General features: G+C 36.5%; 1 protein-coding gene across 8 annotated transcripts in view; it reads left to right on the top strand.

Annotated features, from left to right (window-relative positions):
- The first annotated feature begins 17,501 nt into the window (after positions 1 to 17,501).
- Positions 17,502 to 25,461, top strand: part of LOC126424795 (speckle-type POZ protein-like) — a 54,837-nt gene continuing 46,877 nt past the window's right edge. For 6 of the 8 annotated variants that reach the window (XR_007576208.1, XR_007576211.1, XR_007576210.1 and 3 more), the window contains exon 1: positions 17,540 to 17,848. The gene's annotated coding sequence lies outside the window, so the exon portion shown is untranslated. Of the gene's footprint in view, positions 17,849 to 18,942; positions 19,069 to 25,461 lie in introns of all 8 variants that reach the window. The other 2 variants (XR_007576212.1, XR_007576209.1) reach the window with 2 other exon arrangements.

Here is a 25,461-nt window from a genome sequence, read left to right as displayed (position 1 = left end):
AGTACATAGTCTGAAACAATGCTAGGCTTTTAGATACCCTAGTAGCAGTGTTCACCATTTGTGCCACAACAAAAGTGTTCACAATGTTCAGGAAGTACTCACTAATTTCACGATGAACACTAATGCTAATATTCATGACTTGTGTGCATAAATTATTGTTCTTTGGGACTGAGCCTCTTCCCGTGCCTTAACATATTGAAGAAAGTGTCCACATTACAGCGAGCAAGCAGTACATGCACATGTAGCGCACTCATTCAATTTGCTGTGGCAATTCCCCCATTGCATAGGTGCAGTTGATGGTAAAAAGGCAACCTTCCGGGCACCAAAAGCAGCAGGCGCCTACTTCAGAGGCTACAAAGGCCACAACAGAAGTGTGCTCCTGGCGGTCGTTGATGCCCATTATAGGTTCTTATATACAAACATTGGTGCCAATGGTAGAGTTAATGATGGGGCAATTTTCAACCAAAGCAAACTATCAGAGGCCTTACAGAGCAATAACATGAATTAGCCGCCTCCTGAGAAAATGGAGTGTGGGCCTCATCTGCCATATGTATTTGTGGCAGACGATGCTTTTCCTCTCAAACCATATATGATGAAACCCTATCCAGAGAGAGGGTTGTCAAAAGAACAGAAGGTGTTTAATTATAGATTAAGCAGAGCCCAGAGAATAGTGGCGAATGCTTTCGGCATAATGTCAAACAAATTTGGAGTTCTGCTCAACCCAATTCGTTTATCGCCAAATAAGGTTGACACAATCATCAGAACTTGCTGTGGTACAGAAGTTGTAATCCAGAAATTAGTGTAATTTCCTGTACATAATACACATAATAAATTTTGTTTTGTGGGCACAAGTGCCCAGTTGAGAAAAAATTTTAGTTTTCCATTACAATAAAGACTTACAGCAATTACAAAGTAGTTGTGCTTATTGCTCACAATTATACAGAAGAGTAAATATAATTAACTGTTACATCATAATTGGTGGTAATTTCAATATTTATTTAGTCTCTAAGAGCAATGATTTAAGGCACATAGTTACTGAATCCAACATTGGTTTGTTCCCTACCATAACACACCTGACAAAATTAGGAAATGCTAAAGTGAACTATTTCATGAAATAGATTAGAGAAATACGAGCTCATGAACTGTGTTCTGTTAGAACAAAGCAGGATAAATACTCCTGCTGCTAATTTCTAAGATTTTGATAGTACTTTTCCGTCTTATTCCTGACGCACACAAATAATTTACCAGAAACATTGAATTACTCTTCAAAAACTGTTGAACTGTGGTATGCAGATACTGGTTGACAATAATTTACATATTAATAACTTTTAATTTCACCAGTTTACTGCGTTCAGTCACATTAAATCAGTAAGTTGTCATGGAATAATGCTTTGAGGTCACTCATGGCCCAAAAATGTGCTGTAAGAGTAATACCTGGTGCATCCATTACAATCTTGTAGGCATTAAGGAGTGGGGCTGACTAATGCTGCATAGTATATTCCATTGTGAAATTTATTACAAGCTACTGCAGTTCAAAAGAAACAACAATGTACAAAATTACAATACCGGAAGGAAAACTGACATTCGTTACTCAATATTAAGGTTGTCTTTAGAACAAAGAAGTGTTGCACAATGCTGAGACAAAAATTGATAACTTACCCAGTAATATAAAATGTCCGACAGCAAATTAAAATTTTAAACCAAACTAAAGTTTCTCCTTCACAACTCTTATTCTCTAGAAGAATTTCTATTACTATAATTTGTGAAAGGTGGTGGGCAGGAATTACCTTTTTGTTTTAAACAATCTTTATAAATGTCCAACATATTGCCATATTTCAAAACTAATTTACAATGTGTATGTAAAAATGACCTTTTCTACGTCACTACAATCTTTCGTGCAAGTGATCCGCGAAACATGAAACTAACCGGTATCTGTTTTGGGTTAAAGTTACACCTATTTCATTTGGAAAATAAAAGTAACACCTCAGTAGTGTTAACTTTTCTTGGCTATATGGAGGTATTGTCTAACAATCCCTATGACAGTTTTCATTATTCTTTGTGAGAATGACTAAGGTGAACTTGAAGCCTATTACAGGCCTAAAATTTTTCTATCACTATTTACTTTATTAAATTAAGTTTATCATAGTTTTGGTATGTACTGCATTATCAATTATTTACTGTTGCATTATCAATCATTTGTTGTTGCTGCTGGTTATGAAGTTGACAAAACCTCAAGGTAGGACACTGCCTCTAAGTACTGATGATACTCATGTACAAAATGAGTAACAGAAAATATTGAGGCTGAAGTCTACAGTTATCACTTATGACTTTAAAAAAATCTGTGCTGAGAGTGGTGATTTGAAATGTGTAACAACTATACTCACACTGCCATTCCCTAATGATAACTAAAAAATTAACCTACTTGTCTTTCAAAATTCTACACTAAAAATGGGAGTTGTGTAAGTACACATAAATTGTGGAGTCATACTTTCACTTTTAGACTGATTTCCTTTTCAAAACACACTGCCAGCAGTGGCCTTCAATGTACATATGACTCATGCAGCTACTTTTACAATTTTCAATTGTGAGCTTGTAAAAGTTTAGTCCCATAGTTATGGTACAGTATTTCATTTAGCATGTATCACTTTCACTTTTATGATGTAATTCACACCAATGATGGAAAAATACAAGGAAATATGACTAATACTACCCACACCTTACCATAGTTCTTCATACTGATGGGATTTAATGTGATTTGGTAGCACAAAGGTACATAACTGCTGCTGCTGACAGTATTTTGATAAGCCACACATCATATGAATAGGCTACTCTCAGATCTCTAAGAGCTGATAAGAAAATAAGATTCTCTGTGGGTTCCATGAAAGAATGAGCAGATAAACAAAACAAAACTGGAATTCACACACCATTTATTGATTGACAACAGCCTCATACACAAGTTGGAGAATTTGTTGTTTAACTAACATTCTTGTTTCGTGGCTTCTAATGGCCTTAATCTCTGTGGGCAAATATTTCACAAATGTGTCATCATCATCAATATTAGTCTGTAATCTTTCAGCTATTAATTGAAGAGCACTAGAATAGCTCCCTTCCTCACTCCATTTCCTTCTTTTCGATGTAGAATTCCTTGCTGCACCACTCGGTCCTATACTCAATGTAGTTACTGGCGAAGGTACTTCAGCTATTACTTCAGTTTCTTCACTGAAGTCTGTATCATTCTTCACCATCACATCATGTGTGGAAGTTCGCACAGCATTATTCTTGACTGAGATTTCATCCATCCGAAATACATAAAACAACTCAGATAAAAGTATCCAGCTTTGTATTTTAGAGTGGTGTAAAGAAAAATTACTTTTTATGAGCATGTGACAAATTCACATTGATATCAGTAACCAGCAACAGCAGAAGAATGCATTAGGGTGGGTTAGATATGTTGCCAGACAAAATCCCAATCATATTTTTAAAAATATTAAGATGGAAACTCCAAATAAAGATTAATTGAAAGTAGTAATCCTTACACTCCTGCTACTGGTGAGTATTAAAATCAACCAACAAACAACAGTACCATGTAACAGGTTAAAAAGTGACCTATGCCAACTTGACAGTGAAATACAGACACTTCAAGACAATTACAGATTCACTTTCAAAGGTGAAAATCCTCGACAAAGTAATATTCCCCTCCTCTCTTCTGCACTCTCAAGACACAAAATGCTTCAATTAGATATTACATTTGATGCAACTACGTAAACAGACGCAACATTTAACAATCATGCTCCTTGCACGTTGCATATAAAAGTACACTATGCACACTTATTTCCAAATACCACAAATAGTCAGCCATTCCAATAGAACTACATGAATAACAGGGAAATAGTTTTGTGCATTTAACAGTGCTTTTCAGAATACCAAGCACTAGGACAAAATCGGTTTTAAGTAAATGTACAAGCCTGAGGACTATAACTGTGTTCAGTTAATGGTGAGGATGACGATAATGGTGTTGCCACGCTACTGCGAGGGATGTAGTGTTCTTCCAGAAATTCTAATTTGTCAAAGTACCACAAAGCTGGCGTATACACCTGAAAAAGTATTGCAAACAAATTATTAAACGTGCTGTACGGTACTTCATTCCCAGGTTAGAATGTACAATCGAATACTGGTATTAAAGTTATTAATAATCCACTATATGAACGGTGAATACTTACATCATCTGTTCCAACTCCGCTTCTCATACTCTCTTTGCTTTTTCTATTCTCAACATTGTACATGTTCCTCATGTTATAAAACTTGGCAATCCTTTTGATTACTCAGTTGAGGCCTAACACACTTCACTTTACTAAAAACACGAGACAGCGCTTCAGTACGACAGTGTTTGTTATAATAATTTTTACTTTTCAAGTTGTAAAGACACTGCTCTTTTTTCACTGCTTCTATCAAAACGCACATATGTTGTTTCATCCATGAGGTAGCTATTTTTGCTATGAAAATACGTCTGAAGTCCAAACCAGCGAGAACAGTGCAATTTCAGACTTAGAGAGCGTTCTCGCTTCCTATGGGTTCTCCTTTACGAGTCACGTTACCGAAATATTGCAGAACTTACTTTGTGTTTCACGTGAGAAAATGTCTCCTCAACGTCAAATAGCAGGAAGTGACCTCACAAAACTCTTAGAGCACCACGTCAACGTGAGTACCATTCATCTCACGCTAGCTGAGGAGAGCCCTACGTCATAGTGACGTAACGCTACGTCATCGTGACGTAAATACACCTAAATTGACTTCATGAGTACGTGTATCGATCTTTGAACTTGTACCACGGAGGTTGCACGGTAACGTGAAAGCTAAATGTGATACATTCAGCCTAGTTCAATTACTTATGAAGCTGGAATCCCCAACAGTTTTGGATGTTATTGTGTGTTTCTTGAACATAATGAATGTCTGAGCGAAGGAACCACAATAAAAGAAAAAAGAAACTCTTGCAGTCATTTTTTTTTTAAATCCGATGAATCGTACAGAAATCATGTGGAAGAAACGTGAAATAATTAATTATTAAGCTGTTATCCAAAGAATTTTGGATGTTACTGGGTATTTCATGAATATAACGAAAGTCAAAAAAAGCTTGTAGTCATTTTTGAAAAATCCCATGTATTGTGCATGATTGTGGCGACAGAAACGTGAAATAATTAATTATTAAGCTGTAATCCAAAGAATTTTGGATATTACTGGGTATTTCATAAATATAACGAAAGTCAAAAAAAGCTTGTAGTCATTTTTGAAAAATCCCATGAATCATGCATGATTGTGTCGACAGAAACGTGAAATAATTAATTATTAAGCTCTGATCCCAAGAATGTGGGATGTTATTGTGTGTTACACGAATATAGCGAATATCTGGACGAAGGAACCATAACCACAACGAAAGTAAAAAAAAAAAGCGAGCAGTCATTCAAAAAAATCCAATTCATTCTGCATAAATTATGTGAACAGACATGTGAAATATGAAGAAATTAAAGTGTTTCGTATTTTTATGTAAGCCACTGGATTGTACATAACTCTTCTGGGCAGAAACGTTAAACCGAAAAATTAATGTGGTTCCAAAGATAATTCGGAATGTTGCTGGAGTTTTAATTTTGCCTTCATTCTTTATACGCTGTATACTGTGAAAAAACAATGATATTTCGTCTATAATTGTTACTCACATTTTAATATGTAAGCAGTATCAACTATAAAAAAAAGTAAGTCTCCTAGTAGTTGCCAAATGATGTTGGAACACTGGCTGTTACATTGGATGAACTACTTGACAAAACAGCCACTACAGCCCACAGTTTTAGCACCACTAAGCGATGTTTCATATGCGATGGTGGAATACTGTGTTTGTTTAAGATTTCAATAGACATGGTATTAATTCTGGGGGTGTTCGGCATGATTACTATAGCTATTTCCATATTGCCTAAGAGTCATACAAAAAGTAGCTGAAAATGGCAAAAGCACTCACTGCTCTCAGTTGCTGAAAATTCTGGTAAATGTGACTTGCATGTCATTGTTTTTCACAGTATACAACATATGAAGAAAAACAATGACATGTGTTATAACAGGTCAGTACATTATAATCATCAGCAATAACTTATTTCTGAAGAGCAAAAGTGTCTGTGCTGATCTACAGCATGAAGGCAAAATTAAAATTCCAGCAACACTCGGAATTATCTTTGGGACCACATTAATTTCTCAGTTTAACGTTTCTGTCCAGAAGAATTATGTACAATCCATTGGCTTTTATAAAATACAAAACACTTTAGTTTCTCTCTATTTCACGTTTCTATCCACATGATTTATGCACAATTAATCGGATTTTTTTTGTGACTAGACGCTGTTTTTGACTTTTGTTATTGTTTGGCTCCTTCGTTCAGGCATTCTTTACATTAAGAAACACACAAGAACATCGAAAACTGTTGAGATTACAGTTTAATAAGTAATTCAACTGGGATGAGCATACCATACAACTGCTGTCACTTCGTTTGTACACATGTATTTACATTTAGCATTCACGTTACCGTGCAACCTCCGTGGTACAACTGCAAAGATCGACATACGTACTTATGAAGTCGATTTAGGTTTATTTATGGCATGATGACGTAGCGTTACGTCGCTATGACGTAGAGCTCTCCTCACCTAGCGTGAGATGAATGCTACTCCGTCAACGTTAGCTATCTCTTCCCGTGTGCCGCCGCCTTAATGCATTCCGTTTTTTAGATACTTTCTTCCATTCTTCTAAATTGCCGGCACTCTTTTTTGGTAGATCATCCATGTTTTGCTTCGATTTCAGCTGCATATCTTCGTACTTCAGGCTGTCGTTTTCTCTTCTGAGGCTGTTGATTACACACTGTAAACTTGAAATACGTTCATTATATTTAGCGATTTCACTTATGCACTTCACACATCTATTTAACTGCGTCGCTATAATTCATTTTAGCAGCAAAATCGCGTACACTCATATTCACCGTCATCTTAACCCCTGGCCTGTTATAGATGGTTCACAGAGGTGGCAAGGTAACCAGGTAAATCCATCTTACAAGAAATTACGCTGTACTGTGCCACAGTCACCTAACCCCATTTACATGTCAGACCAGTAACTTACCTATTTCTCTGTCACTAAAACCTGATAAACGGAGGCGGTCACGTTCGCTACATCTGAACAAGTCAAATGAGTCACCTTATGAAAAGAAGCCCCCACAGAAGAAATTTGTGAGTATGGCAGAAGCTATCGTCAAATTTGAGAGAAGTACACCAGAGAGATTCCAAATCTCAACTCTCACATTTCACTCATGCAACACTAAAGGCGGCGGCACACGGGAAGAGATAGCTAACGTGTTATCTACCTGTGACTGGAATGTATCGTGAAAATCGCGAAACCAGTGTATTAGAAACACTACAGAAAGAACTCCAAACAACAAGAGAACATGCTCTGCTACTGGAAAGCATGATCAAAAACCTTTCTGAACAGCCACATAAGGGAAAAGTTTGAAATTTGTACAGTGATGTTGTGTTAAATATTTGTACTAACAAAAGAAATGAAGCTCCATTGAAGAAGAGTAAACATGAAAAATGTGAAACAGTAAACAAAGGTAATCTACAAAGTGCTTCTGAACATTTCTTGTGTAATTAAGAAATAGTTAAGAAAAATGACTGCAGTAAGTTGAAAACAAACTCGAACAAGAGTCAGCATACAAATAACAAAAAACAGGTACTGTTACTTTCAGATAGTCACGGTAGGAACTGTGCAAAAGTACTGAACGAAATTTCAACAACCAGTTATAATTTTCATCTTTGATAAAGCCAAATGCTATATTCAAAGACGCAATATACAAAACAAAACATCTAGCCTAGGACAAAATGATTATGTTGTCGTCTTAGCTGGTGCAAACGATATTAATGGATCAAAACGTGGTTTTATGACATCACTAGCCGAAACTATCACAAAAACTAGACACACACAACTAATTCTATACACAATACCATATAGATATGACATGCCAAATGAAAACTGAAAAATCTACCAAATGAACAGTTACTTGATGCAGAAGGCATCTTACAGTGAACATATCAGAGTTTTAGATGTAAATAGCTTCCTCCAACAGACAGACTTCACTAGGCATTGGATTCACCTACATAAAAATGGGAAAAAGAAGCTGTGTGTTAATCTGCTGAATGCCATCAAAAGTCCACTGGTAACAAGAAGTGCCATAAAACGTGTTACACCAGGACATCAAACATATTTGTGGTCCAATGAAGCTAATTTGGTGGACAATCTCAGAAGAATGAGCAATATTGCAGCTGAACCAACAACAACAGCAGGAGCTGAAGAGCCTTCAGTAACAACAACAAAAGTGAATATGCAGTCAGGATCATCAAGGAAAACATCAGAAACAGTGTTAGAAAAGAAGAAGGTATCCACAGTCAGCACCAAGTCACCACCAACATCCTCTGCAAAAATCTCGTCAAGTGCCACAAATCAGTCAGCCCATGATATCAAAGTGGAAACAGCAAAAAATGTGCAGCCACACTCCAAATCGGTACCACTGGAAACTGTGACAAGATCTTCAACAAGAAAACGCAGACCTCCAGCCTACAGCCAGGATTTTTTACGGGCAAGAACACCAATAGCTCCCTGTTAGCAGCAAACGAAAGGAAAACAGATGCAGAGCAAAATCTTCATGAACCAAAACTATAAGAAAACATGGTGAGTGGTATCAAAAATCATTCCATTGGAAAACAGTCACTATTATCATTTAAAATATTACACCACAATGTGCAGTCAATGTTTAATAAGTTAGTAGAAATAGATCTCTTCCAAAACACAAAGTCACATTTAGATGTTCTCTGTATTACAGAACGCTGGTTAACAGAAGACAAAATTAAAAAAACGCCACTTGGCGAATTTACCCTAGCTTATTATTCTTGTCAGAACAATAGTAAGGGTGGTGGTACAACAATCTATGTCAAAAAAAAATTTAAGCTACAAAAGCCTCACAAAGTACAATAATATCAAACAGAAACAGACTTTGAATTCTCCTTAATTATCTTAACAGACTCTAACCTATTGGTACTGAATGTATATAGAGCCCCTGATGGGACCATCCAAACCTTCAATCACTCCCTCGAAGCACTACTCACAAAAATTCACTCACTAAACAAAAATCTATTAGTAAGTGGAGATTTTAATATTGACTTCCTCACACCTGGAAAAAACAAAGATGAATTGTTGAATAATACAAATTCATTCAACCTATCCCCAACTGTAAACACACCAACCAGGATCACAAAAAATTCCAAAACAGCTCTAGATCAGATTTTCATAAACACAGACAAACTACACCACTCAGTCGAAGTCATCAGCACAGGTTACAGTGACCATGAAGCCGAAATACTAATGGGGAATTTAAATTACATAGAACAATATCCCACAATAACTAAAATGCAAAGGCAATTTAATGATGATAACATAAGACTTTTTAGCTATCTGTTAAGGGCTGAAAACTGGGCAGAGGTCTATAAAGAAAATGATGTAAACTACATATTTAATTCCTTCAGTGAAACATTTCTCCACCACTTCAATTCTGCATTTCCACTGAAATCCAGGAAAATCGGAAACAAACACACAAACTCATATGTAACAAAAGGATAAGGATTTCCATCCAAAAAATGTATGACTTAAAAAATCACATGAAACACCATGAAGTCAATGATTAGTTTAGGTCATATTGAAAGACCTATTTTGCAATCTACAGAAAAGATATCCAACAAGCAAAAAAATTATACAATGATACATTTATAAAGGAACCTAACAATAAAATGAAAGGCTTGTGGACAGTTGTAAAAAATTAAACAAACAGTAAGCAGCATGTTATAAACAAAACATTAAAACTAAACCTAAATGATGAAGTCACATCAGATCCCCAAAAAATAGTAAATGGTTTTAATGGCTATTTTTTCAAAATAGCAGAAAACATGATAAAGGAAAACTGCCACAGACCAAATACTCAACACCAAACACTAATAGAAACCATACCAGTACAGCCATCAATGTTTCTTCCCAAAGTCTCCAATACTGAAGTACTTACAGCTATAAAAGGACTAAAGAATAAGTACTCCAGTGGCAGTGACAACATTCCTGAATTAACTGTAATGAAATGTGGAGAATCCATTATAGAACGCCTAACCCACATAATAAATGCATCCTTTACAAATGGAGTTTTCCCTGACCTACTAAAGACTTCTAAAATTACCCCACTTCACAAAAAGGGCCCTAAAAATGATGTAGCCAATTACAGGCCCATAGCACAAGTCAGCTCATTCTCAAAAATATTTGAAAAATTATTTTACACCAGATTGGAAGACTTTACTAATAAACTATCCTTATTAACAAAACACCAGCATGGTTTTAGAAAGCAAAAGACAGCTATTTATGAGTATCTCAACAAAACCTCAAAAGCACTGGATAATAAGGAAACCATTACTGGTATCTTTTTAGATTTATCCAAAGCCTTTGATGTAATTGACCATACCATACTCCTTAAGAAGTTAGCAAATAAAGGTATAAGAGGAATTGCAAGCAAATGGTTAGAATCGTACCTGTCAAACAGATTTCAAAAAGTTGAGGAATCGCAAACAGATGGTTAGAATCTTACCTTTCAAACAGATTTCCAAAAGTTGAAATTAATTTGGAAAAAAAAGAATACAACCACCCATCAATCTACTGTCCATGCCTCTGACCCAATGCCTATTAGATATGGTGTGCCATAAGGCTCAATCCTGGGACCCATACTGTTTCTGCTATACATTGATGACATAAGTACAAAGCTTGCTACAGGACATACCACACTATTTACCAATGACACGAGTATACTAATAACAGGTACTGATACAGAGGACCATAACCAAAAAATTAAACCACTTATGTTGTCACTCAGCAAATGGTTCAACCAGAACAAACTGATTATAAGTATACAGAAAACAACATACATCAACTTCAAACTCTTATCCCATAAACAAGAAATGCCCGATGTGATTCTAAATAACCAAGAGCTTATGAGTGTGGACTGCGTCAAGTTTCTTGGCATACGGCTTGAAAAAAATCTTAAGTGGGAGACTCACACAAATGATATCTCAAAAAAGCTATCAACTGTGTGTTACATTTTAAGGATACTCAAAAAATCAGTCACGAAATCTGTTCTCATACAAGTATATTATGCTTACTTCCACTCTACATTACAGTATGGAATCATATTTTGGGGGAACTCACCTGGAGGTAGATATATTTTCAAAATGCAAAAAAGGCAATATGCATAATATGTAACCTAGGACATAACGAATCATGCAGACAACATTTCAAAACAAATGGCATTATGACACTGCCGTCTGCTTACATTTATAATAACGTCTCATTTGTCAAGTCATACCTGTTAAACAATTAGTGCACATTAAAATTCAATGGAGATATTCATAACTATGCAACAAGGCAGCGATCTGACCTACATATGACTCAGTCCAGAACTACCTGCTACCAAAAAAGTGTTTTAAATGTTGGGATACAAATGTATAATAATTTACCAAATGAAATCAAAGCAACAAAGAACCCAAGAGCCTTCACACTTAGTTAAAAAAATATCTCTTCGGCCATTACTTTTATGCAGTTGATCATTTTTTTGAAAGGGGTTAAAATTGTAAACAATTTTATGATAAATGTTCAATTAGGTTTGAAAATTATATACTGTGCATGTCTATGAAATATACTGGATTATTATATACTGTGCATGTCTATGAAATATACAGGACTACTTTACTATTACATTTGTATTGGCTGTTTGTATTTTACTATACAACATTTGTATTTACTGTTTTGTTAAAGATAGCTAACTTCCTCATTACAAAATAATGTAAAATCAATTTATTAAAAATTACTTGGAAATATGTTCTCTTGACCTGTCCAATATCATATGTACAACTGTACAATTCTATGATTTGTATGAACTGTTTTGTTTAAGATAGATAATTTCCTTGCTACAAAATAATGTAAAAAACAATTTGTAAAAATTAGGCTACTTGTAAATAGCTCTCTTGGCCTGTCCAATATCATATGTACAGCTTTCAGAAGACAACAAATATATAATTAAAATATATAGAGTGGTGGACACAGAAAAAAGAGAAACGACACAAGGTAAAGTGAATGAAGAATAGCACAATTTCGTACTCGAAGCATATTTACTAATAATACAATTGTACTATCCTTTAATTTTTCCATTATAATCATATATTATAATTATTATTATTATTATTATTATTATTATTATTATTATTATTATTATACAACTGGCGACCTAAGTGCCACGACTTCAGACCATTGGTTGTAAGTAGGGTTTGTTAACTATTGTTATAATAAGAAATTCGTATGATATTGTTATTAGTCATAAAAGCTAATTGTCTCTATTTTCTGTTTACATAATTCACAATGGGGAGCAAGTAAAACAAAAAGGAAAGAAATTGTGGGGAAAATTTTGGAAGGAAATAAGAATTTTACCCAGATTAAGTAAAATTGTCCATGGTAAGCTGTTTTGTTCAGTGCAACAAAGGTAGGAGCTATGCAAGTGCTTGCATAATTACGCTTGGTAGCACCTCTTTTGATGTAGATAAAAATATTTTCTTTGTTCTTCCCTTCCTGAATTTTACTGTGGAAAGTTTACAGGAATTTTTCAGTGTGATATGCATTGCCAATAAAACATAAATCATTCTGACACAATAGTTTGCATTTCATAATGGGCATAAAACATGCTTTGACATCACATAAATTACAATTATCAAGTCTAATAACAAGGATATGAAATTTTACCATTTTTTGAGAAATTTTTATTTTTGCGTATTCATAGAACATGGCAGAAAAATATATGTCTATTGTTCATAGCAATAACAAAAACACAATCAGTCAAAGTGACATAGAATTGCGTGTTTGAACAATTGAAGTTCAGCGTCATGTATATCTACTGCAGAAAGTTGAAATAGGTCAGACATGAGTGTCACACGCGTGACAAATGATAGCGATGATCCACAGCAGACTAACCTAGATGACACAATGTTTACAATTGATGAGGCAATGTCACGCATCTCCCAGAGCGACATACCGCTTGTGAATGAAACATTGGAGAGCAATGCAAATATGAATCTTGACAACACGTTACGAACATCACTTGTTCACAAAACAAACATTAACTTGGGAAGTACAGCAACCACAGTAGTGCAACTGACGCACTGCTATGGCAGTTATTATCTAACATTAACATGAGATTAGATAATATGAGTACCAATTTCAGCAATATGAAACAAGATATGAATACCAAAATTGATAATTTGACAAGAGATTTGAACATGGTAAAACAGCAACATTACACTGTTACACAAGGTCTAAATACAATGAAACAAGAACAAAAACATGTATTCAAGAATTTTCAAGGCACAGTCTCACAGAAGTTCAGTGACTTAGCCAAAATTTTTACACTGAAATCGATGAAAAATTGAATGATATGAAAAACAAGTAAAGCATGAAGTACTTTCTGAAGTTAACAGTAACATTACAGAGTTGAAACAGAAAGTAGATTCTTTTAACAACCATCATGATCTAGTAGAGTAACAGATAAAGAAAATCACAAAAAACACAAATATTGAAGCCACACAAAACCAGTTGTGTTCGACAGTAAGGAGGGTAACATTGTTGATAACAAACTAAACAAAGACTATGAAGGTGTACCTCTAGCTGTAGAAGACCTCACTTTAAGGGTAGCAACAATAGAAGTTGACTCAGTATGTAGGATCCACAATCTTTTAAAAGAAAATATTACCGGATTTCGAAATATGCATGTAAATAATACACAGGCTACAGTGAACAAACCACAACCTGTTGGTGTTTATCCACAAATTGTCAAGAGTCCTACAACAGGTACCAGTGAAAGTTGTAGAGTGCAAAATCTAAACATACCCACAGCTCCAATACCTAAGCAATTGCTATCCAGAATTACAGGTAACTACAATAACAACATAAATAGGACAGAAAAGTCACAGTTCTGTCAACTATTTTTTCAGGTGAGCGTTTGTTTAGACATCGACAGTTTCCTACATTTACTACCGAAGAATTTTTGTCATGCATGGATGCCTCATCTCAGGGGCTGGGGGCATGTTTGTTCCAGATGCAAAGAAGAAGGTAAAGAAGTACCCAGGGTCACTGGTTGTGCTAGTTGAACATTGTCAGAAGTAGAAAGATCTTACTTTGTGTCAGCATTGGGAAGTTTAGTTGTAATATGGGCATTTAAAAAGTTTGAATATTTTTTGTGGGGCAAGAACACAAAAGTTTACTGTGACTGTCAGTATCTGTTATTTCTTTTAACATGTAAACTATTGCACTGTAAAGTAGCTAGGTGGTCTGCAAGAACTGAACTTCGAGATCATTTATATTAAAGAAAGTAGGAAGTCGGAATGTTATTGCAGATGCCTTGTCTAGGTTGCCACAAGGTTTAGAGGAATACGGTGAATTAACAGAGCAAGATGCAGAAATCAAAACTTTATTCATGCAAGATACAACACAACAGTCTGGTTATCATAAGTTTTGTAAGGAAATGAAAATTATACAACAGCAAGATTGCAGCTGGAGTAAAATCACACAAAACGTTAAGCATGATGAAGGTGGAAAGGTAAGTAAATGGTATCAGGAGCACAAAGGTGTTTTGTTTAATAGGAAACATGAAAAATCTGATCAATTTGAGAAGGTGAGTTGTACAGGTATTAAAGTGTGCAATATGTCAAAAATCAAAACAGTCCAGTGTTAAAATAGAGACAGAGGAGCCCTAGGTCACAATTTTTAGTCTTAGTAACCAGGTTTCAACACTTCTAAGAGTGCCTTCATCAGAATTTAAACATTTAAAGTGGCCTATAACATAATAACAAATTTATGGGAAAAGAAGTTTTCTGTATAAAAGTGCAAGTACTGACTAACAGTAGAAGACAGAGACAGTACTTAGATGTCACATATAAAATAAAAAACAGGCCAAAAGGGCTTTAGTCATAAAATGTTTTAAAAAGAATGCATGAAGGCGAGCACTATGGGCTGCTCATATCCGCACAGGCACAATTGTACAATTTTATGTCCACGGAGTGGCTTTCCATCTGCATGCAAATGCAAACCACATTTAGTAAAGTCTTCTCTCTGCAAGAAATCAACAGATCAGAAATGTGTGTTGAGGAAGGCTTTACATATTTTTTGAACTGTCTGTTTGCCTTAGCAATTTCTACAATCACACAAGAACTCTCTATCAGGTGATGTCTGTGTGTAATTCCAACAACAACTACTGATGCATTCTTGTTGCAACTCAGGGTTTCTTGCAAATTATTTGCGGCTTTAATTAATTAATTTTTATATACGTCATTGGCACCTACAATTATTACAGTACATAGATTAGAATTAGACGTTTTTGCATCTTTTGTTTCTTGTTACTTCAGCCAGTGGTGCACCTGGTTTTACAGAAGGATTATCATTTATTTCATGTTCAGTACATAGATACTGCATATAAAATTATGTAAAAATATTTGACAATAATCGATCATTTTACAAACGTAAGTATTTTGTACCTAAAGTTTCTTTAAAGATTGACATTAACGACAATTTTGCACAAGGAAAATGACAAATAAACCCACTGGAAATTTCTTTATCGTTTTAGTGGCAAAATTTTTATATATCGGTATCGCACTTTCTGGCACTGTAGCACATAAAACCGAGAAGAAAAGAACGTCTTTTGGATAGATCTTTAGTGCACTGTAGTACTGAAGGTACATCTTTGTGGGATACGTATGTGTAAATACGGGATAATGGCTTCCGAAACTGAAATCGAGATTGCGTTGTACGATGTGTATTTTTTACTTATCGCGCGCACACAAATTAAAACACGTGCGGTATAGAAGTACATGAGCTATAACTTCGTATATAATTTTTGTTCTGCTTTTTTTTTCGTCAGAGATTTGGATAGGCCAGGGCGTAAGACGAAACTTATGCGAATGAAGCAATGACATTGCTACTCTTTTTTGAGAGAAATTTGTGGCTCTTTTATTTGGGACATATCGTGGTATCCATTTAGAGATTTCCGAGGATATAGTACGGCTTGACGTAACAGCAAAACTTAATCCTAGAACATTAAAGGAATCCTTGGACATAAAAACATTAAATGGGGAGGGTATTGTGACACTGTTACTGAATCATTGTAAATTTCACTACTCCATATTTTATTCAAAGGAACTCAATAAAAATGTTGGCGGGAACCAACCAATTGCTATCGTAAATTCTAGGAGGGTTTAGTGATCTAGCGTTAAATTGCAGTGACCTTCATATTCCTCGTTGTTACAAATACTTCGCTGTTATTCCACGAAAAGGTCGCGATTTCCAGAAGTGTAGTTAAACTGTTTTCGGCTAAATTTTTCTTAGTATCTCGCGATTTCCAACGGTTCTGTTAGGCAGGGACGTAAGAGCTCAACTTGAATTGACAGAAAAAAATCTGTTTTTGGTGACTGAGCGATCTGTAGCGTAGCCAGAAGTGAAGGCTACGTTGGAATGCAAGTTTGATTGTAGATTGGCGAAGCGAAATTTGGGAAAAGGCAGCACAACAAAGGCTTTGAAATGGTAGGAAATTGGGTGTTTGGTATAGTTCAGTGAGGGTCGAGAAATGGTCCTTTGAGCCCAATGTGTTGTTCAGAATAATAAAACAGAAGATCCTCCATGGGGCAACGATCATTAGTGACTGCTTCAGTTCACACAAAATATGTGGTCTTTCTGCAATATCGTGGGATGGCACCTCTGAGGTCCCGCGACGTTCAGTCCATGTTCTGTGTGTGAACAGAACGATCTTCCGTATCTACGAAGTTCAGGTTTTCAAGTTTTCAGCACCTTAAAGTGAACCATAACCTGAACTTCGGAGATACGGAAGATCGTTCTGTTCACACGCTGAACATGGACAGAACGTCGCGGAACCTCAGAGGTGCCATCCCACCATATGGCAGAAAGACCAAACATTTGGCGGGTTACCTAGCTGAGTATATGTTCCGTCGAGCACATCGCCATAAATAAATAATTACATCAGCTTTTTGCTGAAGCAGGCAAACTTTACCCGTCCTGCTAAATTATAACACTTTCGAAAAATGTTGCAAGAATGACTAGCTACTTCTGTTCCGTGCCTTTTGTCGGAAACCGGCGCCTGCAATTACCTCAAAATTACTGGTGTGTTATAGCATCGGTTTGCTTGGTACTGTAACTTATGTACATCACAGTGGAATATCTACTTTATTCGTGTTTCATTCGTAAAATTTTTCCGTCGTTTGTATGTTCCCGCAAAACGTGTAATGGCCTCTCATTCTGTGTTCTGATTGGCTAAAGAGATCGCTTGTGTTGTGCACAAGTTGTGTAACAAAAGCACATCGTACAGCGCAATCTCGATTTCACAGTTTACGACGCTATTGTGCCGCATTTGGTGGGTTGTGTATTTCTACTTGCTTGTTCTGCAAATATGTAGTTTGAGTGATACAGAGCATGAAAGATCTATCCAAGAGACGCCCTTCTTTTTCTCTGTTTGTTGTGCTACAGTGCCTGAAAGTGCGATACTATATATTGTCCCGTTTTATTTATTTATTGTATTTTGCATGCGAGTCACCAGTTGAAGATTTTTCCAAATGTTGTAACATTTTTTTTACAAATTTCATACAAACAGTAAATGCATTTTATATATGCCTAAGTGACTACGTATAAGCGTAAATGGTACGTATATCTTACTTAGATGTATGTGTCTTATTACTTAGCAAGACAACAGAATTTACAGTTTTTGTTTGAACAGAGAGCAGATACATTTTATATATGCATAATTGCTAACATGTACATGGTACCAATGTCAGTGTACTTAGAAAAGACTATAGAATAAGATATTACGTCATAATTATTACAAATGTCCAGATTTTACATAACAAAATCTGCAGAGATTTCAGTTCAGTTTAACATGAGTACTCATTCAAAGAATATAAGCACTTAAGCACTTACCAATCAAGAATGAATTCAGCTTCACTTTGAATAAGTTCCCTTTGTGGCACATTATAGAGCTCGGCAGTTTATTATATCACATCAGGACATTAATGCATGCACTATGGTCTGTTGTGTTTAGCTTAGTTCTTTGTCTGTAATAGCACCTTTCTTTCTTGTTTTTCATACCAGCAAATCAGAGCACCTGGTTTATTTGTTTTTAGCTGTCATAAAAAAAGTAATTAATTTGCAAAGACACAGTGAGATATTTATGATGTACAAAGATGATCCTCTAGGAGCCTGTGTACCCTCTTCTATGGATAATTCTGACTGCTCTCCCCCCCCCCCTCTTCTCTCTCTCTCTCTCTCTCTCTCTCTCTCTCTCTCTCTCTCTCTCTCTCTCTCTCTCTCTCTCTCTCTATTTTTTTTATTTTTTTCCCCCAAGGTTAATATTCTGTTCATTGGATGTAGCATCAGACCCTCACATCTCTAGTCCATGTTTAATCTGTGAAAATGGCCCCATAATAATTTGTTTGTAATGTCTGTTCAGAAACTGCTTTTGATAGCTGTCTATATAGTGAACTACTGGTATTGTTACATGTAAAACTGATTTGGTTAACCCATTGTAGATTTTCATCTAGGTAAATACCTTGAATTTTACAGTAGTCTGTATATACCTTGCAAGTTTGAATGACAGTGACCGTGATTTGTTGTTGACATTAAACTTCAGACCTTGGTCCTGGAAATAACTTGTTACTCGATGTAGTCCCTCAGCTGCAACCAATGTTTACTCACCATTTTGTTTTCTAACTAGTAACAGTGAGGCATCATCTGCACAGGTTACCAACTGGGAATTAAGAGGTAGCTCTCTATCATTTATGTACACAAGGAAGGGGTAAGGCACCGAAACTGAGCCTTGCTGTTTCATATGTGGACTGGGAACTTAAGACTTGAGAATTGATATTGTAAGTCAGCTTTTTACACTGCTTACATTCAACTAGATGTGAAGTTAGCATTTGCATGGATGCAGCATTGCTATCACTATAAGGGGTGAGCATAAAATGATAATTGGATCCTTCTATTGCCCACGAGACTCATCTCCTGATGTAACTGAAAACTTTAGAGTAAACCTCACTTGACTTGTACGTCCATTTTCCAATTATACTGTAATCATCAGTGGACTTTAATCATTCAATGATGGGAATACATTGGATCTAATGGCAACAAATAGATCTCACCTCTTTGAAGATGCCCACATCTAAACTGCTATCAGTGACCATGACATGGTTGTGCCAGCAATGATTACGGAAGTACAAAGGACAACTAAAACATCCAGAAACATATATATGTTCAGTAAACTAGATAAAAAGTCAGCAATGTCATATCTCAGTGAAGCACTTGAAACTTCAGCACAGGTCAGGAGCATGTAGAGTTACTCTGGCACAAGTTTAAAAGAATAGTCTACCAACCACTGGATAGACACATACCCAGTAGAACAGTTCATAATGGGAGGGAAACCCATGGTATACAGTCACAGTAAATAAACTTCTAAAAAAACAGAGATTACTGCATAATAGGTGTAAGTTAAATCATAGGGCTATAAATAGAGAGATGCTGAATGAAACACTTTCGGCTGTCGAGAGAGCAATGCATGATGCCTGCAATGACTTTGTTAGCAAAATATTGTCAACTGACATTTCAAGAAATCCATAGAAATTCTGGTCATATGGAAAGGCTGTTTGTGGCATCAAAGTTAGTGTCCAGTCCCTAGTGAATGAGACAGGCACTCAAACTGAACATAACAAAGCAAAAGCTGAAATGTCTAACTCCATTTTCAAATCCACCTTTTAAAAGGAAAACCCAGGAGAATTGCCCCAATTTATTTGTTGTACCACTGAAAAGATGAATGAAATAAGTATTAGCGCCAGTGGTGTTGAGAAACAGCTGAAATAGTTAAAATTGAACAAAGCTCCAAGCGTCGATGATATCTGTCAGATTCTATACTGAATTTGCAGTTGAGATAGCCCTTCTTCTCACTATAATCTATCATAGATCCCTCAAACAAAAAACTGTGCCCAGTTCTCGGAAAATGCACAGGTCACACTTGTCTACAAGATGCATAGTAGAAGTGATCCACAAAAGTACCATCCAATATCGTTGACATTGATTTGTTGTATAAACTTAGAACATATTCTGAACACAAACATAATGAGGTATCTTGAACAGAATGACCTCCTCAATGCCAACCAGCATGGTTTTCGAAAATATCATTCGTGAAATACACTTTCCTCACATGACATACTGAAAGCTTTGGATCAAAGCAACCAGGTAGATATAATGTTTCTTTATCTAAAAAGCATTTGACTCAGTATCGTACCTACACTTATTGTCAGAAGTGCGATCATATAAGGTATCGAGTGAAATTTGTGACTGGATTGAGGACTTTGTGGAAGGTGGCGACACAGCTTGTTATCTTGGATGGAGAGTCATTGTTTGATGTAGAAGTAACTACAGGTGTGTCCCTAGGAAAGTGTGTTGGAACCCTTGCTGTTCATGTTGTATATTAATGGCCTTGCAGGCAATATTAATAGTAAAATGAGGGTTTTTGCAGATGATCCAGTTATCTGAAGTAAAGTACCATCTGCGAGAAGCTGCATAAATATTCAGTCTGATCTTGAAAATATTTCAACATGGTGTGGAGAGTGTCAACTTGCTCTAAATGTTCAGAAATGTAAGATTGTGCGCTTCATGAAACGAAAAAAAAAAAGTGTCCTGTGCCTATAATATCAATGAATCACTATAGGAATCAGCCAACTCATACCAGGACCTAGGTGTAACACTTTTTAGGGATAAGCAGGTGGTATATTGGTATAAGACTGGAAAAGTGCAATGAGTCTACAGAAGATATTGCTTACAAATCACTTGTGTGACCCATCCTAGAATATTGCTCAAGTGTGTAGGATCCGTACAAAAAAGGTGGTTGTTGTTGTGGTGGTGATCTTCAGTCCAGAGACTGGTTTGATGCAGCTCTCCGTGTTACTCTATCCCGTGCAAGCTTCATCATCTCCAAGTAACTGCTGCAACCCACATCCTTTTGAATCTGCTTACTGTATTCATCTCTTGGTCTCCCTCTACGATTTTTACCCTCCACACTTCCCTCCAATACTACATTGGTGGTCCCTTGATGCTCCAGGACATGTTCTACCAACCGATCCCTTCTTTTAGTCAGGTTGTGCCACAAATTCCTCTTCTCCCCAATTCTATTCAGTACCTCCCCATTAGGTATGTTATCTACCCGTTTAATCTTCAGCATTTTTCTGTAGCACCACATTTCGAAAGCTTCTTTTTCTCTTCTTGCCTAAACTATTCATCATCCATGTTTCACTTCTGTTCATGGCCGCACTCCATACAAATACTTTCAGGGAAGATTTCCTGACACTTAAATTTATATTTGATGTTAACAAATTTCTCTTCTTCAGAAACACTTTCCTTGGCATAGCCAGTCTACATTTTATGTCCTCTCTACTTCGACCATCATCAGTTATTTTGCTGCCCAAATACAAAACTCATATACTACTTTAAGTGTCTCATTTCCTTATCTAATTCCCTCAGCATCACCTGAATTAATTCGACTACATTCCATTGTCCTCATTTTGCTTTTGTTGATGTTCATCCGACATCCTCCTTTCAAGACACTGTCCATTCCGTAAGAAAGAATTAATGGGGGGTAATGAACACATACAGAGAAGGGCAGCACGAAATGTCAAAGGTTTGTTTAACCCATGGGAGAGTATCAGAGGGATACTGAAGGAACTGAAATGGCAGACTCTTCAAGACAGACATAAATTAGCCCAAGAAAGTCTTTTAACAAAGTTTCAAGAACTGGCTTTAAATGATTACTCTAGGGATATACTACAACCCCCTAAGTATGACTCACATAGGGATTGTTAGGATAAGATTAGAATAATTACTACACACACAGAGGCATTCAAATAATCATTCTTCCCACACTCCATACATGAACGGAAAAGGAAGAAACCCTAATAACTTGTAAAATAGGATTTACCCCGTGTCATGCATCTCACTATTGGTTCAAATGGCTTTAAGCACTATGGGACTTAACACCTGAGGTCATCAGTCCCCTAAACTTAGAACTACTTAAACCTGACTAACCTAAGTACATCACACACATCCATGCCAGAGGCAGGATTCAAACCTGCGACCATAGAAGCAGCGCGGTTCCGAACTGAAGCGCCTAGAACCGCTAAGTCACAGCGGCCGGCCCACACGATTGGGCGTCAAGTTTACTGAAGAGTAACTCATAGTTCATTGAGTCAAACACTTTACTGGGGTCCAGAAATATGCATGTTTTTTGTATACTTTGATCAAGGAAACTCTAATTGCTGTGATCCTTTCAGAAGCCATGCTGCACCTCTTTTAGCAAGTTATTTTTGGAGAAATAATGACTGAGCTGTTCCAGCAATACAGTTTCAGGTACTTTACTGAATATAACTTCAGGTACTTTACTGAATATGGGTGTCACTGATGAATCTGAAATGTTAAACCTCCTCCTTGGATCCTTTTTTGTGTGTTGGTTTAAGTGTGCTCCATTTCAATACATTTTGTGTGTACTCTGATACTGCAGTTAATCAGACGCATAAGTATTTTAACTTATTTTTTATTACATTTTTTAAATAACAACACAATGCAAACCTTCGCAGCCTGATGAGTACTTATTCTTTAGGTTATTTGTTATCCTGCCTTGTTCGACCACTCCTTTGAATTCAAAAGGTGGCTCTTATGAGCTTTACCTTACCACTTAAGTTTTGGGATTAAATGGATTGACATCTGCAGATATAAAATATATATTTAAAATGTTTTGTACTTCATTGGGATTTTTAGTTATGTGTCCTTCATATCTGATGTTTACAATTTCAGTTTCTGGCTTTGGAATGACTTTGCAAAGTTTATTCACTATTATCCTTGAAGTGTTGGCTGTAGTGGCTGATTGAGCTATTTCACTGCTGTACATCTGTTTTCTTAGACTTGAAAGCTGTTTCTGAAAGATTTTTTTGATTCATTATACTTATCCCTGAAAATCTGATTACTTGTGTAGCACATCCAGGTCCTGGATATTTTGCCTGAGTTTGACCATATTTGTTGGAAGTCTCAGTCTGCTGTTTTTTGCACTGTGGTTATGGGTTAGTATTCTCTTGTCTTTCCTTAACAGGACAGCAAAAGATAAAATATCTTAGCATAATAACATAGAATCTGGCACATTTGTTTTCTGACCTTTTAGGATGGTAAAGCAGATCCCATTCCTATGTACCTAATTTAATATTGCAAAATATTGCCTCAATAATCAGATTGCCATGCATCCCAGTATCCTACTAAATGTATCTCCTTTCTTTCTTCTTCTGTAGTGGTCAATCCAAGGATTGGTTTGCAACAGCTACAATGGCAGCTTGTCTCCATTCTGTGTGATTTTCAGCTTTTCTCTTCATTTCTTTATAGGTGTTACATCCCACATCTTTCATGATTTGTTTGATCCATGTACCTCAGCCGTGGCCTTCCTCATGGTCTTTTTCCCTCGACATATCCCTCTATGATTGTGTTCAGGAGTCCTTTGTCTTAATAGATGGTCTGTAAATTACACTCTTCTTTTAACAATGAAACTCCAGAAGCTTCTCTTCTCACCTGCTCTTTCCAGAACCACTTCGTTTGTGACCTTGTCGATACATTTTATTTTGAGCATGCGTCTATAGCACCACATTTCAAAAGAATTTAGCTTCTGGTCTTCCTCTGTCCCGAGAGTCCATGTTTCACACCCATAGCATGCCACACTCCACACATATGATTTCAAAAATCTTTTCCTGATTTCAAGGCTGATGCTCTTAGATGTTAAGATGTTTTTCTTCGTGTTAAAAGCAGCCTTTGCTTGAGCAATTCTACTTCTCACTTCTGCCTTGCTCCTTCCACCCCTGGTAATATTACTTCTTCTTCCATGATGTTTTCAGACAGTTCTGATCCGCTGTACACTTTTCCTATATATTGTTTCCATCTTCTGCAACTTCATCATCGTCATCCAACATACTGCCATTTTCATCCATCACAGCCTTACACTTGTTTCTTCTGTGTCCAAAGAAATGTCTCACACATTTATAGATCTTGTCAGTATTTCCCCTTCTCATGTTGTCCTCAACTGAATTACGGAGATCATCAAGGTATTTTTCTCTTGCTTGTTTTGCCTCTCTGTTGATTCTGTTTTTCAGACTCTTGTATTTCTCTTGGTCTTCCCTCTTCACAGAATTTTTTAATTTCCTTCCTTCTTCCATCATATTTAGTTGGTCATTAGTTATCCATTCCTTCCTTTTCTCTGTCCTTTCTTTTCCTACTATTACTTCTTCTGCTGCTTCTAAAATACCGATTTTTATTTTTTCCCAGCTGCTTTGGATGTCATTCCAGCCCTCTGCATTTGTTTTCTTGTCTGTTTCTAGTTGATAGTGCTTCAGTGTATTTTCATTTTTCGGGTTTGTCAAATCCCATTTGCATGTACTTCTTTTTTTTAATGTTCTTATGTGGATTATAAATCCCTATAACTGTGTCTTCTCATAATCTTTCTGCATCCTTTGATGTGGAGTTCAATGCTTGTCACTTTGATCAATTCTTCTGTGATGTACTTATCTAAATAGTTTATTTTCTTAGGCTCAAGATTCTCCCTAACATAAACTGTGACACCACCAACCTTTTGTTGCTATCTACAGTTTATTTTTGCGAAGAAGTATCCCTCTGGTTCACAGTAAATAATTTCATCACATTCTAATCCTTGCTCAGTTAACACTAATCCACTTTTGGCCCAGATAACAGTGGCTACACATTGTGGCATGGAAGCAGTGAGCCCTTGGTAGGTTGCTGGATGGAGTTAGTTACACACACCCACACACACACAAACACGTAATTCCCATGAATTCCGGGGAGGGGCACAATGAGCTCTGACGCCATATTCAATCACATCCCAGATGTGTTTGATCAGGTTGAGATCTGATGAGTTGGGGAGCTACCATAGCAACTGGAACTCACAACTGTGTTCCTCAAACCACTCCGTCACATTCCTGGCCTTGTGACATGATGCATTATCTTCTCGAAAAATGCCACTGCTGTCGGGGAACATGATCATCGTGAAGGGGTGTACATGATCAGCAACCAGTGTACAATACTCCTTGTCCATGATGCTGCCTTGCACGAGCTCCACTGGACCCGTGGATGCCCACATGAATGTTCCCCAGAGCATAATTGAGCCACTGCCAGCTCGTCTCTGTCCTTCAGTACAGGTGTAAAGGAGCTATTCCCTGGAAGGC

The sequence above is a fragment of the Schistocerca serialis genome, chromosome 10 (genome assembly GCF_023864345.2).
Source record: "Schistocerca serialis cubense isolate TAMUIC-IGC-003099 chromosome 10, iqSchSeri2.2, whole genome shotgun sequence".
In the NCBI taxonomy this organism is placed as follows: domain Eukaryota; kingdom Metazoa; phylum Arthropoda; class Insecta; order Orthoptera; family Acrididae; genus Schistocerca; species Schistocerca serialis.
This window is presented reverse-complemented; position numbering and strand designations above follow the sequence as displayed.